We start from the raw sequence: 15552 nt of genomic DNA on the forward strand, positions 1-15552 counted from the left end.
AAGGCATGGCTGCAGAAGAAGAGGGTACGGGTACTGGACTGGCCTGCCTGAAGTCCTGACCTGTCCCCAATAGAGAATGTGTGGAGAATTTTGCAATGGAAAATGCGACAACGACGACCCCGTACTGTTGCACATCTTAAGACGTTTTTGCAGGAAGAATGTGACAAAATAAAAGCTGAAACACTAAATCACTTGGTCTCCTCGGTGCGTCTTTTAAGTGTGATGAAAAGGAATACCAACATTACAAAGTGGTAAATGCTTGGAATTTTTGGAATGTGCTGCAGGCCTGAAATGCAGGAATGGATGTTTATTAATAAATGAAATGAAGCTGAGCAGATAAAACATGAAGTATCTCAGATTCATCCTGTCTGCAATCAAATAAAAGTCAAAGTAAGAAACTCCATTTGAACTGCATTTTCCATACCGTCCCAACTTTTTCTGATTTCATTTTTTTTTTTTTTTACTTTTTAAAGGCTTATATTTAATTTAGTTTATTCTCTTTTCCTGCTCTAATTTTTCCCATCATCTCATTTTTTTACCCTTTTCTTTATGCTCATTTTACCCCTTTCAGTTTCTTTTCTTTTCTGTACTGTTTTGCCTGTCCTATCCTATCACATCAAATCTCTATACTCTCCTTACATGTCATTTTATTCTCTTATTACCTTTTCTGCCATGCTCAGACCTTCATTTATTTCCATTTCATTTCTTTTCTTCCCTTACCATTTCTCTTCTGCTGCCTTGTATTATTATTTTTCCTTTCTATTATTTCATTCTCTGACTATTTTTATCATTTTTCATTTCTAAGAATTCATGTAGTAATTCAGGCATGTTAACCTTTTTTTTTCCACATCTATTGACTGTTTTATTCACGATTGCTTTATTCTGATCAGGGTTGTGGTGGGTCTGATTCATTGGGCAAAACACAGAAGACAGCCTAGACAGGCCGCCAGTTTCAGTTGCTCCAATTGGCCTGACTGCATGTCTCTGGACTTGGAAGGAACCGGAGCACCCTGAGGAAACCCACACAGACATGCAAACTCCCTGGCTGGGGAATCGAACCCAGGCCCTTCTTGCTTTGTAGAGCTTTTTTCTTTTTTTATTGTAAGTACAGTAGTACCTTGTAACTCAACATCCCCTAAACTCAAAATCTTTGAAACTTAACGCCCTTCATCAAGAAATTTGTACCCTTAAACTCAACGTGTGTGTGACCGCTGCTTTGCTCAGCGCTCGGCTTGAGCGGTGCGGTAAAACGTCATAGAAACATGAGACGAATCTGTATTTGTGTAGAATAACCCTCAAATCCACTCTGAAAGCTCCACATGTATCTGTGTTTAGCTGGATTTTCCTCCTGTTTGACTTTTAAACTTGTGTTAGAGCTCGGGGTTCTGAGAAATTGTAAGAATCAGCTTTTCCGAGAGAGTCTAAAACACTTATCATGTGATCAATGTATTAAAAGAACGACATAGAAACACTAAACCTCTCTTTATTATTACTGCTTCTCTGGGCTCAGAGACATCTAGGATGGACCATCACACAGTGGAAACGTATATTGTGGTCAGATGAATCAGCATTCCAGGTCTTTTTTGGAAAAAATGGACGCCGTGTGTTCCGGAACAAAGACTGTTATCAGCAACAAGTCCAAAAGCCAGGGTCTGTCATGGTATGGGGCTGTGTGAGTGCCCTTGGCAAAGGTTATTTACACTTCTGTGATGCAGCATTAATGCACAAAAGTACACTGAGATCTTAGAGCAACATATGCTGCCTTCAAGACATCATGTTTTCCATGGACGTCTATGCATTTTTCAACAAGACAATGCAAAACCACATGCTGCACACATTACAAAGACGTGGCTGTGGAAGAAGAGGGAACGGGTACTGGACTGGCCTGCCTGCAGTCTTGACCTGTCCCTAATAGTGAATGTGTGGAGCATTTTGAAACGAAAGATGCGACCATTTTTCTGGGGTTCTGAGAAACTGTAAGAATCAGTTTTTCAGTCTAAACTGCTTATCATTAAAAAAAAAGCTAAATGTGACTTAATGTAATAAAAGAATGACATAGAAACACTAAACCTCTCTTAATTATTACTGCTTATTTGTTCTCTCCACTAATTAAGAAGCTTAAGAAAACAATAAAGTAAAGCTAAAGTGCAGGTTTTATTGTATTTTTATTGATTTTTAACTGTTTTTAATTGTATTTCGGTGTTTTTATATTATATTTGCATTATTTTCAGTGTATAAGTGTCAAAAACAACCCCATTATTTTACATTATCCTAAAATACATGCAGTTCCACAGGACCATGGAACAAATTAACAGGCTTCCCATACATCCTTATGGGAATAAATACCTTAAAACTCAACGTCTTTTAAACTCAACGCCTCTCCCAGAACCAACTGACCTTGAGTTTCAAGGTACCACTGTATAATTGTAAATATCACAGAGTTCATGAGACATTAGGCAGGTTTTCTTTTGATGGATTTAATGCAAAAGTTTCAGTGCTGCTATGCAAATATCAACCAAACTTTTTTTCCCCTCCATTTGATACAAGTTGATAAATTGCTTCAGGATTCATTCGTATGGGAAATGTTGCATTAAAAAAAAAAGAAATGTTTACGATGGGAAGTACAAATATGTATACATTTAGTGTCATGAGATGATTTTCATCACGTCTGGTCAAGCAGGCAGGACCGCAGTAGATCGGAACATCTTAAATAGCGAAGAGATTTTCTACTTTATCAATGTTTCACAGCTTTAAAGGAAAGCGACAACACATTGGCTGACCATATACATGTTCTTTTGACTAAATGGGCACAAATTTACACAGATATACACCGACGAGGCATAACATTATGACATTATGACCACTGACAGGTGAAGTGAATAACACTGGTTATCTCTTCATCACGGCACCTGTTAGTGGGAGGGATATATTAGACAGCAAGTGAACATTTTATCCTCAAACTTGATGTGTTAGAAGCAGAAAAAAGGGGAAACGTAAGGATTTAAGTGAGTCTGATAAGAGTCAAATTGTGAAGGCTAGACAACTGAGTCAGAGCATCTCCAAAACTGCAGCTCTTGTGGGGTGTTCCCGGTTTGCAGTGATCAGTATCTATCAAAAGTGGTCCAAGGAAGGAACTGTGGTAAGGTCACTGGTGGCCAAGGCTCATTGATGCACGTGGGGAGCCAACAGACGAGCTACTGTGGCTCAAATTGCTGAATAAATTAATACTGGTTCTGATAGAAAGGTGTCAGAATACACAGTGCATCACAGTTTCTCTTGTGAGAAACCTTCTTAGAACCATGGCTGTTGATAAAGCTATAGAGATCACATAGAAGTCACTCTGTGTTAATACCATTAGTGGGTAGGGCTATGGATTACCAACTAGAAGCTTGTGGGTTTTAATCCCAGCTCAGCTCTTCCATGCAGCCACTCTTAACCCTCCTGACTTCAGGGACATTGCACTGTACATGGTGGCTTGTAGGACTGTCGCCTCACAGCAAGAAGGTCCTGGGTTCGATCCCCAGGTGAAGCGGTCCGGGTCCTTTCTGTGTGGAGTTTGCATGTTCTCCTCGTGTCTGCATGGGTTTCCACCGGGTGCTCTGGTTTCCTCTCACAGTCCAAAGCCATGCAGTCAGATTAACCGGAGCTACTACAATTTGCCCTTAGTGTGTGTGTGTGTGTGTGTGTGTGTTAAGGTGTTGTGAATGTACCCTGCAACGGCCTGGTGCCTCGTCCAGGGTGTTTTTGTGTACTGTACCTTGTGTCCATTGAGAGCTGGGATAGGCTCCAACCTTATCCTGATTGAGTGACTGTACATGTCTATATGTAACATAAAACAAAGGCATTCCATCTGCGTTAAATCATCCTATCCAGTTACCGGCATAGTGGCTCGGTGGGTAGCACTGTCGCCTCACAGCAAGAAGGTCCTGGGTTTGATTCCAGTGGAGTGGTCCATATCCTTTCAGGTTAATTGGAGATACCAAAATTGCCCTTAGATGTGTGTGTGTGTGTGTGTGTGTGTGTGTGTGTGTTTTAAGGTGTTGTAAATGTGCCCTGCGATGGCCTGGCGCCCCGTCCAGGGTGTTTTTGTGTACTTGGAAACATTGAGAGCTAGGATAGGCTCCAGCACCTACACCCCCCAGCATAAGCGGTTTAGAAAGTGAGTAAGTGAGCTATCCAGTTACCTGTATATTTACAGCTCTGAAAAACATTAAGAACCTTCATTTGTATTTAAATCACCATTTCTACACGCATGGCTGCCATTTAATTCCACTGTCTTTAGAAACCAATTCTTATTTAATAAGGAAATATATATCACTACTATAGTCACCATGATTCTCTTGCAGTAGAAGAAGAAGAATGCCTTTTTTGTCATTTATACATATAAACAAGTACAGTACAATGAAATTCTTTTTCCACATATCCCAGCTTGTTTGGAAGCAGGGGTCAGAGCACAGGGTCAGTGTACGGCGTCCCTGGAGCGGACAGGGTTAAAAGCCTTGCTCAAGGGCCCAGAAGAGGCTGCATAGCAGAGCCTGGATTGAACTGACAATCTTCCGACTAATAGCCCAAAGCTTTACCCATTAGGTTACTGTCAAAATAAAACATGCTGAGAGGTAGTAAGTGATTAGCCTAGAGTAAGGTCACTTTCTTTGATGAGTAGAATTTTCAGCTTGGCCCAACATCTGGTCGTCTAACGGTTAAACAGCAGGGCTGAGATTGGGCTGGTCTGTCTTTGTGAAAGACAAAGTTTAAAAAGACATGAAGAAAAGCTTGGTTTAACTAAACTTCTGGGTGCTCAGGTGGCGCAGCGGTAAAACCAGTAGCACACCAGAGCTGACATTTCGAACATGCCATCTGGCTGGGCTGGGGGCCTACGTGAACAACGATTGGCTGTTGTTCATGCAGGGTGGGAGCCAGACAGGGAACTCCTCATAACTGAGGCAATTATGACGTCTGCTGGCTGATTGAGTTGAGGTGTAATGTGTTGATGAGGGTGTGGCTCTCTATATACACAAAATCTGATCCGCATATGAACTCGCCATGTGCAGGTGAAAAGATGCAGTCAGCTACTGCGCACGTGTTGGAGGGGGCGTGTGTCAGTGTCGCTCACCTAAGGTGAGATATATCATATATATCCGAGCTCCGGTTTCCTCCCACAGTCCAAAGACATGCAAGTGAGGCGAATTGGAGATACAAAATTGTCCATGACTGTGTTTGATGTTACAACTTGTGAACTGATTAATCTTCTGTAATAAGTAACTACCGTTTCTGTCATGAATGTAACCAAAGTGTAAAACATGACGTTAAAATCCTAATAAAACAAAACAAACATATACGTATATAGTCATGTGAAAAAGTTAGGACACCCCATGGAAACCTTTGTCTTTTTGAACATATTTAAACATATGAACATTTGAGCTTCATTTGAACAGTACTGAGAGATGGAGCTTATATAACTAAACAAATAAATGTTAAAAAATAACTTTTAAACACAAGTTGTAAAATGTAATGAACAAAAATGGAAATTTATTATGAGGAAAAAGTTAGGACACATTTATTACTATTTAAAATGTCTAAAATTAGAATCCGGTGCACAACATCAGCTGCAATGATTATACCATCGTTAGAGGACAGTGGAGTTTTATTTAAACCTCAGACATTAGTTTGGTTTGCTCTTGATTGTGGAAGTGAGTGGTATCACCATGGTGAGATCTAAAGAGCTCTCTGAGGCCTTCATAAAGAAGATTGTAGATGCAGTAGTCGAGTTGTAGTGGAGAACATTTAAAACATCTGCCAACATGGTCAGGTCAGGCCGTCCTAGCAAGCTCAGCCCAAGAGCAGACCGTAAGATGCGTAAAGAAGTCTCCAATAATCCTACCATGTCATCACGTCACCTACAGATAGCTCTTGCCACAGACATATAGGAAACGTCTAATTGAGGTCTAATTGAGGTATTTCAGCCAAAGGGGGAAATACCAGCTTTTAAGACAGAGGGTGTCCTAACTTTTTATTTACAATCATTTTCCATTTTTGTTCATTACATTTTACAACTTGAGTTTAAAAGTAATTTTTCATTTGTTTTTCATTTGTTTAGTTATACAGTATCTCTCAATACTGTTCACATGAAGCTCAAATGTTCATGTTTAAATATGTTCAAAAAGACAAAGATTCTCATGGGGTGTCCTAAATTTTTCACATGACTGTATATTTTATATATATATATATGTGTGTGTGTGTGTGTGTGTGTGTGTGTGTGAGTGTGTGTGTGTGAGTGTGTGTGTACTGATATTTCTTAGATACTGTATATTTCTTGAGAAGCTTTTCAGAAGTGTGACTGTTACTATAGCTGAAGTGATCATATACAGGTTATTTTATTTTAATACTATTGGTGCACACAAGCTCCAAGGTTCTGGGTATATTTTGTTTATTTGTATGTGAGTATCAAATGCCCTTCCTTCCATTCACTATGTGGGTTTATTGGGTGCAGTTTTTTTTTTTCTTTCATCCGAACGATGATGAACAATTCATTACGCTCATGAACAATTGAACGCTACTGTACTGTTAATACTCGGGACACTTGCACATCAAAAACTACCTATTTCATTTATGTAATGGCATACACAGGATTTTCACCTTTACTTCCATTTCATATTTATATATTTTTATATTTTCTATAGTTTTTATATTGCACAAAACTGCACCTTTTTAAAATTACAATGTAAATTGCACATGCTAAATGTTTACAATGTTTTCTATGTTTACAGGTATGAATGTGTGTGTTAGAGAGAGAGTGAGCTGTGTGAATAAGATTGTCTGTATTGTATTTTTCGTGCACTGCAAGCATCTGTGTAACCAAAAACAAATTCCTTGTATGTGTGAGCATACTTGGCCAATAAAGCCAGATTCCGATTCTGATTCTGATTTGCCTTTATTAGAGAATTTGCTGCTGTGTATAAAACGTGTATACAAGCAAGGGAAATTTAGATTTAGAAAGAATTTCATCAAGGTCATATCAACCCAATTGCTCAGCTAGACTGGATATAAAATGTTATTTCTGACAACATGCATACAGCAGAAAAATAGAAAATGTAAAATCATATGTGTATGACCGCGAGAGCAGAACTTTCTAGTTCCACTGGCTTAGTTAATGATTAATTGATATTATTAGTCCAAAAAAGCAAATCAAAATCAGATTTAAAGAATCACTGGAGCTTCTAATTGATTTGGCTACAAGCTGTAACATTTAAGTATTATTCGCATGCATGTTCTTGATTTTAATTACACAGCCTTTCATGGTTGATTGAAGAATTGCTAAACTAAATATTTAAAAAAATTTAAAAATATAAAAATATTCATTCATTCATTTATTCAGTGTCTGTTTTACCACCACTTTATCATGGTCAGGGTTGTGGTGGGAATGATTCATTGGGCAAAAGGCAGGAAACACCCTGGACAGGGCAGTCCCTCACAGGGGAAACACTAACACACAGACACACAGTGGGAGGAAAGCAAAGCACCCATGGGAAACCCATGTGGACACAAGGAGAACATACAATCTCTACACAGAAAGGATTAAACACAAGCCCTTCTTTCTGTGAGGTCCCAATGCTACCCACTGCACCTCCGTGCTGCCCTGCATGAATATGCCATAGTTAAAAAGTCTGTGGAAAAAAAGCAGGCATAACATTATAACCACTTACATGTGAAGTGAATAACACTGATTATCTCTTCATCACAGAATCTGTTAGTAGGTGGGATATATTAGGCAGCAAGTGAACACTTTATCCTCAAAGTTGATGTGTTAGATGCAGGAAAAATGGGCATCTCCAAAACTGCAGCTCTTGTGGGGTGTTCCCAGTCTGCAGTGGTCAGTATCTATCAAAAGTGGTCCAAGGAAGGAACAGTGGTAAAACAGGGTCATGGGCGGCCAAGGCTCATTGATGCACGTGGGGAGCGAAGGCTGGGACGTGTGGTCCGATCCAACAGACGAGCTACTGTAGCTCAAATTGCAGAAGAAGTTAATGCTGGTTCTGATAGAAAGGTGTCACAATACACAGTACATCGCACTTTGTTGCGTATGGGGCTGTATAGCCGCAGGCCAGTCAGGGTGCCCATGCTGACCCCTGTCCACCGCCGAAAGCGCCAACAATGGGCTTCGGAACTGGACCATGGAGCAATGGCCTGGTCTGATGAATCACGTTTTCTTTTACATCACGTGGATGGCCGGGTGCGTTTGCGTTGTTTACCTGGGGAACACATGGCACCAGGATACACAATGGAAAGAAGGCATGAGTCCTGCCATCCATGTGGATGTTACGTTGACATGTACCACCTACCTAAGCATTGTTGCAGACCATGTACACCCTTTAATGGAAACGGTATTCCCTGGTGGCTGTGGCCATTCAGGAATGGTTTGAGGAACACAACAACAAGTTTGGCCTCCAAATTCCCCAGATCTCAATCCAATCTGTGGGATGTGCTGGACAAACAAGTCCGATTCATGGAGGGTCCACCTCGCAAGTTTTAAAGTATCTGCTGCTAATATCTTGGTGCCAGATACCACAGCACACCTTCAGGGGTCTAGTGTAGCCCATGCTTCAACGGGTCAGGGCTGTTTTGGCAGCAAAAGGGGGACCAACACAATTTTAGGAAGGTGGTCGTAATTTTATGCATGATCGGTGTATATGTCAAGGCATTGTGGAAATACCTCAGAATACTGTTTTATGCTGTTGAGGGCTGGGGCAGGTCTGGGTCCACTGAAAAACACAGACCACAAAGCAGAAATACCCTGGACAGGGTGCCAGTTCATTAAGGAAAAAACAAACCCACATTGACATGCAGTTGTGATGGTGGTATATCAAAACAGGTCAACACCACATCTAACACTAATCCATGACCCTGTCTAGGATTAATTTCCCTTTCCCAGACCCAAGCAATACCCCTTTCAGTATGTACCAATTTTGCCTGGATAAAGCATCAACAAATGAATTTTTAAATGAACAAGACATTGATTTATACTTTCTAGACAACATACTTGTCATTTGGGTGACAGCTGATCCAAATGGATTTCTAACTGGCCTCTACACCATCATTAATTCCTCAGATTGCCTCTCTTTCTCAAGAGTAGTGCATAAGGAAAAAGTTTTCTCATTTCCTAAGTGTGCAAAGTGGAAGAGTTTTCAGGGGCTTTGTGGGGTTTTATCGAACTGCACTTTCAATCACTGTTCTTTATTGCTGTTTACTTTTCCATTAGACAACGAGGACTGTTTGTGCCAAAAGGACAAAAAGTGTCTGAAAGCATCTATAAAAATAATCCTGATGAAGCCTGTTTGTCTCGTCTGTTTGGCTTTTTGACCTTTTAAATGTTGCTTAAAATAAATAAATAATAATAAATTAAAAAATAAAGATAAATAAGAAAATAATTGTGGGCCACAATCACAGGAACTGGATGAATAGCATCACCATTATGCCTTCATTATGAATGTGAGGAAACAAGTTTCAGCATTGTTTTTTGTTTCCTTTTAATCCTGGTCAGAGTCACAGTGGGAACACCTGGGTGAAAATTTGGAAATACACCCTAGACAGGGCACTGATCCATCTCTGGGCTACATACACACATTGACGAGGACCGTTTGTGCCAAAAGGACAAAAAGTGTCTGAAAGCATCCTTAAAAATAATCTTGAGGGAGCCTGTTTGTCTCGTCTGTTTGGCTTTTTGACCTTTTAAATGTTGCTAAAAATAAATAAATAAATAATAATAATAATAAAAAAATCGATGAAAAATCAAAGAAATGGGTCACAATCACAGGAACTGGGTGAAGAGCATTACCATTAAGCCTTTATCATGGATGTGAGGGGGTGGCACGGTGGGTTAGTGGGTAGCACTCTCGCCCCACAGCAAGAAAGTACAGGGTTTGATGCCAAGGTAGAACGATCCGGTTCAATTCTGTTTGGAGTTTGCATGTTCTCCCCGTGTCTGCGTGGGTTTCCTCCGGGAGCTCCGGTTTCCTCCCACAGTCCAAAGACATGCAGTCTGGTTCACTGGAGACACTAAATTGCTCTATAGGTGAATGGGTGTGTGTATGTGTGTGTCTGCTCTGCGATGGACTGGTGCCACATCCAGGGTGTTGCTGTGTGCCTTGTGCCCATTGAAGAGCTGGGGTGGGCCCCCCGACCCTAATTGGATAAGTGGTTAAGACTCACTGAGTGAGTGAGAAGTGGGCATCAATCACAGGAACTGGGTGAATAGCATTACCATTATGCCTTTATTATGGATGCCAAGGTGGAACGGTCCTGGTCCTGTTATGATGTGGGGAGGAAGGACCCAAGGATGCGGAGGTTTAACTAAAAAAGGGTTTTATTTACAAAATCATAAACATAATATACATAAAATAAAAGGAATAACAATAACAAAAAACACTTCGGGGAATCCCGAAGGCAGCCGGACGTCGGGGCTGAAAAGGAACAAAAAAAAGCATACAAAAGAAAAGGGGAAGCGCGAGGCGCGAACCCAGGACTCTTGCCTCCCGACCGGGAGCTTTAACAGCCTGCCACAGCGGCGCTAGTGGCAGACTCGCTCCCGGCGCTATTGAAGCAAAGAGTGGGTTCGCGAGATGGACCACCTCGCGCTGTTGGCCGAAGAAGGGGGGGTAACACCGACAATAGCTGCGTGGCATGGCGCTTTCCAGCAACTAATGCTGGCTAGAGCCATGCCAGCTACCGGGTGTGATCGATTTGCGGGTTTCAAAAGTTAATGGCAAAGGCGCTGTCACCAGCCAGGGTGGCTGGGAAGTGGCCATTTGCTCCTGCGCTCCAGAGGGCGGAACGTGACGCTGTCACCAGCGGTAGCTGGGAGGGGGTCACGTTCCTCTGGGCGCCGTCGTGGGGTCTCTAGGTGGCGGCGGCACGGCGGCTCGACGGCTCGGCGGCAGCGGCCCGACGGCGACCTGAGAGCGGCAACCAGGCGGCGGCGGCGGCACGACAGCTGCGGCACTATGGCGGCAGCTTGGCGGCGGCGGCGGCGTGGTGGCGCCCACTAGCGGTGGCCCGGCGGCAGCGGCACGGCGGCGGCGGCACAGTGCGGCGGCACAACCTAAAGATAAAAAAAACAATAAACATAAAAGGACACCGCAGTGTCAAACAAACTCAAAGAAAGAAAAAAGAAACAGCCAACAAGAGCAGAAGGTGCGACGGCTACAGCTCTGCACCTATCCCTTAAATAAGGGAAGGCACAGGTGTAGCCCATTCGCCCTAACGAGCTGGCCAGGTACTTAAAGGCACAGCTCGTTTCTGCTCTGTAAGGCCTGTGGCGTCAGGGAGAGATGGTACATTCCCCTGATGCCACAGAGCCTAACAGGTCCTTTCTGTGTGGAATTTGCATGTTCTCCCCGTGTCTGGGTGGGTTTCCTCCAGGAGCTCCGGTTTCCTCCAACAGTCCAAACACATGCATGTGAGGTGAATTGGAGATACAAAATTGTCCACTGTTGTGTTTGACATTAAACTTGTGAACTGATGAATCTTGTGTAACCAGAACTACCGTTTCTGTCATGAATGTAAGCAAAATGTGTAAATCATGATGTAAAACAGGGTCACAGTGGGAACACCTGGGTGAAAATTTGGAAATACACCCTAGACAGGGCACTGATCCGTCTCTACTACAATAAATTTGCCAGTAGCCAGTTCGCCATCTGAATTTTTTGGGAGGTGGACGAAAACTGAAGTACTTCTTGAAAATCCAATTGGACATATGGGGGACATTTAAAATCTTAAGACAGTGACAGAAAGTAGGTATTGAACCCAGGTTTTTGAGACTTGAATTGCCGTGTGGCACCCACTCTAAGGGTTGCGCCACCAGGCTGTCTATTTGGACAAAAAATAAATGCTCAAAAATCTGGACAAAGGCGTATCCACGGCAGAGAACCACATGTTCACCCATTCATTTACCTCCATCTGGCCTGTATTTAAATACAGTTGTACCTTGTAACTCAACGTCCCCTAAACTCAAAATCTTTGAAACTCGACGCCCGTCATTGAGAAATTTATACCCTTAAACTCAGCTTTTTTTTATAAACTCAACGTGTTCAGTTTGTTTTTTAAAAATGTATTTATTTAATTTCAAATTAACAATGAGCAGTCGATTTGTTCAGCGCTCGGCTTGAGCTTAGCCGTAACGAATCTGCATTTGTGTGGAATAACCGTTAGATTCACTCTGAAAGCTCCATGTATCTGTGTTTTCCTCACTGTTTCACTTTTAAACTTTGTTTCAACTCGAGGTTCTGAGAAACTGTAGAAATCAGCTTTTTATTTCAGTGTTTTTTTATATTATATTTGTGAAAATCAGTGTATTAGTGTCAAAAACAACCCCATTATCTTACATAAGCCTAAAATACAGTATATGCAAGTATACCGGACCATGTAACCCATACATCCTTATGAGAAAAAATACCTTTAAACTCATAACCTTTTAAACTCAACGCCACTCCCAGAACCAATTGACATTGAGTTTTAAGTACCTCGTATCGAATCCAGCTCTGCCTTACCGGTTCGAGGCTGAGTGGCAACGATTGGCCGGTTGCTCAGTTGGGGGATGGGACAAAGAACCGGATGTGGGTCTCTCTCTGTCTGAATGCGATTACGACCTCTGCCGGCTGATTAGAGGCGCCTGCACAGAGATGAGGAAGAGTGCCCTTAGGGTGTGTCTCTCCGCATGCAATGCTAGGTGGCGCCACACTCGTCAATGTGTGGGTGGCGAAAATGCATCCGGCTGCTGCCCATGTTTCGGAGGGGATATGGGTTAGCTTCGATCTCCTCGGTCAGGGCAGGGTTCGGCATAGACAGAGAGAAAGCACGATGCAAATTGAACAATTGGATGCGCTAAAGGGGGAGAAAAAGGGGGGGGGGAGGTACCACTGTACTCAATTGTTTGTTTGAGTACCTGAAAAAATCTTACATCAGAAGACCAGGTAAGATGCTCATATATTTAGTTTAACCAACTGCTCCATCCCGGGTTCGGTGTGACTCGGAAACGCTGGCTGCAGTGCAGGATCACTTTCTGTACAGGTTGCCAATCCATTGCAAGGCATTGCACACTCACACATTCACCAATCACACCCACTCACTTCTTTCTAAGATGCCTGTCCACTTAGTTGGCATGTTTTTGGAAGTGGGTGGAAACCGACAAACTGTAAGCAAAAGCTGGGATTAAATGTTTGTGTCAGCAACATTACCTGCTGTGCCAGGGTGTCACTTCATTTATTTATTCATTTACACCGATCAGCCATACCATTAAAACCACCTCCTTGTTTCTACACTCACTGTCCATTTTATCAGCTCCACTTACCATATAGAAGCACTTTGTTGTTCTACAATTACCGACTGTAGTCCATCTGTTTTTCTGCATGCTTTGTTACCCCCCTTTTATGCTGTTCTTCAATGGTCAGGACCTTCACAGGACCACTACAGCGTAGGTATTATTTGGGTGGTGGGTCATTCTCAGCACTGCAGTGACACTGACATGGTGGTGGTGTGTTAGTGTGAGTTGTTCTGGTATGAGTGGATAAGACACAGCAGCGCTGATGGATTTTTTAAACACCTCACTGTCACTGCTGGACTGAGAATAGTCCACCAACCAAAAATATCCAGCCACCAGCGCCCTGTGGGCAGCGTCCTGTGACCACTGATGAAGGTCTAGAAGATGACCAACTCAAACAGCAGCAATAGATGAGTGATCGTCTCTGACTTTACATCTACAAGGTGGACCAACTAGGTGGTAGTGTCTAATAGAGTGGACAGTGAGTGGACACGGTATTTAAAAACTCCAGCAGTGCTACTGTGTCTTATCCACTCATACCAGCACAACACACACTAACACACCACCAACATGTCATTGTCACAGCGTTGCTGAGAATGATCCATCACCCAGATAATACCTGCTCTGTGGTGGTCCTGACCTTTGAAGAACAGAGTAAAAGCAGGCTAAAATGTATGTAGAGAAACAGATGGACTACAGTCAGTAATTGTAGAACTTCAAAGTGCTTCTATATGGTAATTAAATGGAGAAACAAGGAGGTGCTTTTAATGTAATGTTTAATTCCAATGGCATGGTGGTGCAACTAGTATAATGGGTATCACAGAGCAACATATGTCCTCTGGACCTGGGTTTGATCCTTGCCAGTCCCTAAGGAATCAGCATTTTTTGTGTGGGTTTACCTTGGCTATTCCAGATTCCTCTCACCAATCAAAACATTCAAAAGGTGAGTGAAGAGGTGACTGTATGTTGTGCTTTAACGAAGTAGCTCCCTGTGCAGAATGTATTCCAGTCATGCTCTAATTGTTTCAGGGTAACAAAATCAATCGAATGTAATAGTAAATCAATCAAATGTTATTGAGCTAGAATGGTTGGTCTCACAACTGCCTTTATTCTGACCCTTTCCATTGTCCTTACTGTGTATCTTATATTGTTTTGACCCTTTTGGCTTTTCATTTCCTTTATAAGCACGTTTGCTGTTTGCCAGTTGATTAGTCTCAGCTGTTCCTGGACTTCACTAATGATTGCATGTTTTTGACCTTTGGCAAGCGTGAATGCTACTAATAGATGTGCTTTCCTGGAAATATTGCCCTCATTTCCCACTGATTGTGGGTTTTTTATGTATGTATTTATTTTATTTGGTGTTTGATCCTTTCCAAGGTTTTCATGTATATGCATGGATTAGGTTTTTCTGTCTTCTTGGACCATTAATGGATTTGGAATGCAGAACTTGGATTAATGCACTTTGCATGCAAATTTCCATCCCATCACACCTGCATCAGTTCAGTTGGAGCGTGTTTATGGTAGGTTGTGCTGCTTTTTATGTACAATATTATATTTATTCAGTGTTTGGTTTGTGTCAAAGTACTCAGTTCATTTTGGGTTGATTGTCTAGGTGAAAGCAATTTAACAGAAAACAAACCAATGCATAACTACTGTTTATTTACTCAATTTCAACCTGTTACAGGTACAGTAGATGTCTAAAAATGTATATTTGCATTTATTACTTCTAGAGGATGTATAAACTAGTTTTACATAGCTGAGGAGGTAAGGTAATCTGTGTGGTTTTGCAGGTGTATGCAGGTTTGTAAGTCTGGACACACCTGGCCAGATTTAGTGTTCTGATTTGTTATGGGTTAATACGTTAACATTTTCTACAGTGAGCAATTTTAATGGCATTTTGCTGCAATTTGTAAATCTTTACTTGGTCCCAATGCAGTTGGATGGCTGGATGAGTTGGGACATACAACCAATTAAATAAATAAATAAATAAATAAATAATGGTGTTACCTTATATTACAAAACTGTATCAATTTAACAGAAAACAAATCAATGCATAACTAATGTTTAATTTCTCAATTTCAACCTGTTGGGGAAGAGGAATTGGGGGGGGGGGGTGCAGTAGATGTTTTAAAAATTGTATATTTGCATTTATTATCTCTTTGCTGCAATTTGTGAATCTTTACTTGGTCCCATTACAGTTGGATGGCTGGATGAGTTGGGACATGCTAGTAGTTGAAATC

The 15552-nt window shown here is 41.8% G+C and overlaps 1 protein-coding gene across 1 annotated transcript in view; it reads left to right on the forward strand.

Moving 5' to 3' along the window:
- alk (ALK receptor tyrosine kinase) overlaps positions 1 to 15552 on the forward strand; it is a 711395-nt gene that overhangs the window by 131541 nt on the left and 564302 nt on the right. The window lies entirely within an intron of this gene.

The sequence above is a fragment of the Trichomycterus rosablanca genome, chromosome 13 (genome assembly GCF_030014385.1).
Source record: "Trichomycterus rosablanca isolate fTriRos1 chromosome 13, fTriRos1.hap1, whole genome shotgun sequence".
NCBI classification, from domain to species: domain Eukaryota; kingdom Metazoa; phylum Chordata; class Actinopteri; order Siluriformes; family Trichomycteridae; genus Trichomycterus; species Trichomycterus rosablanca.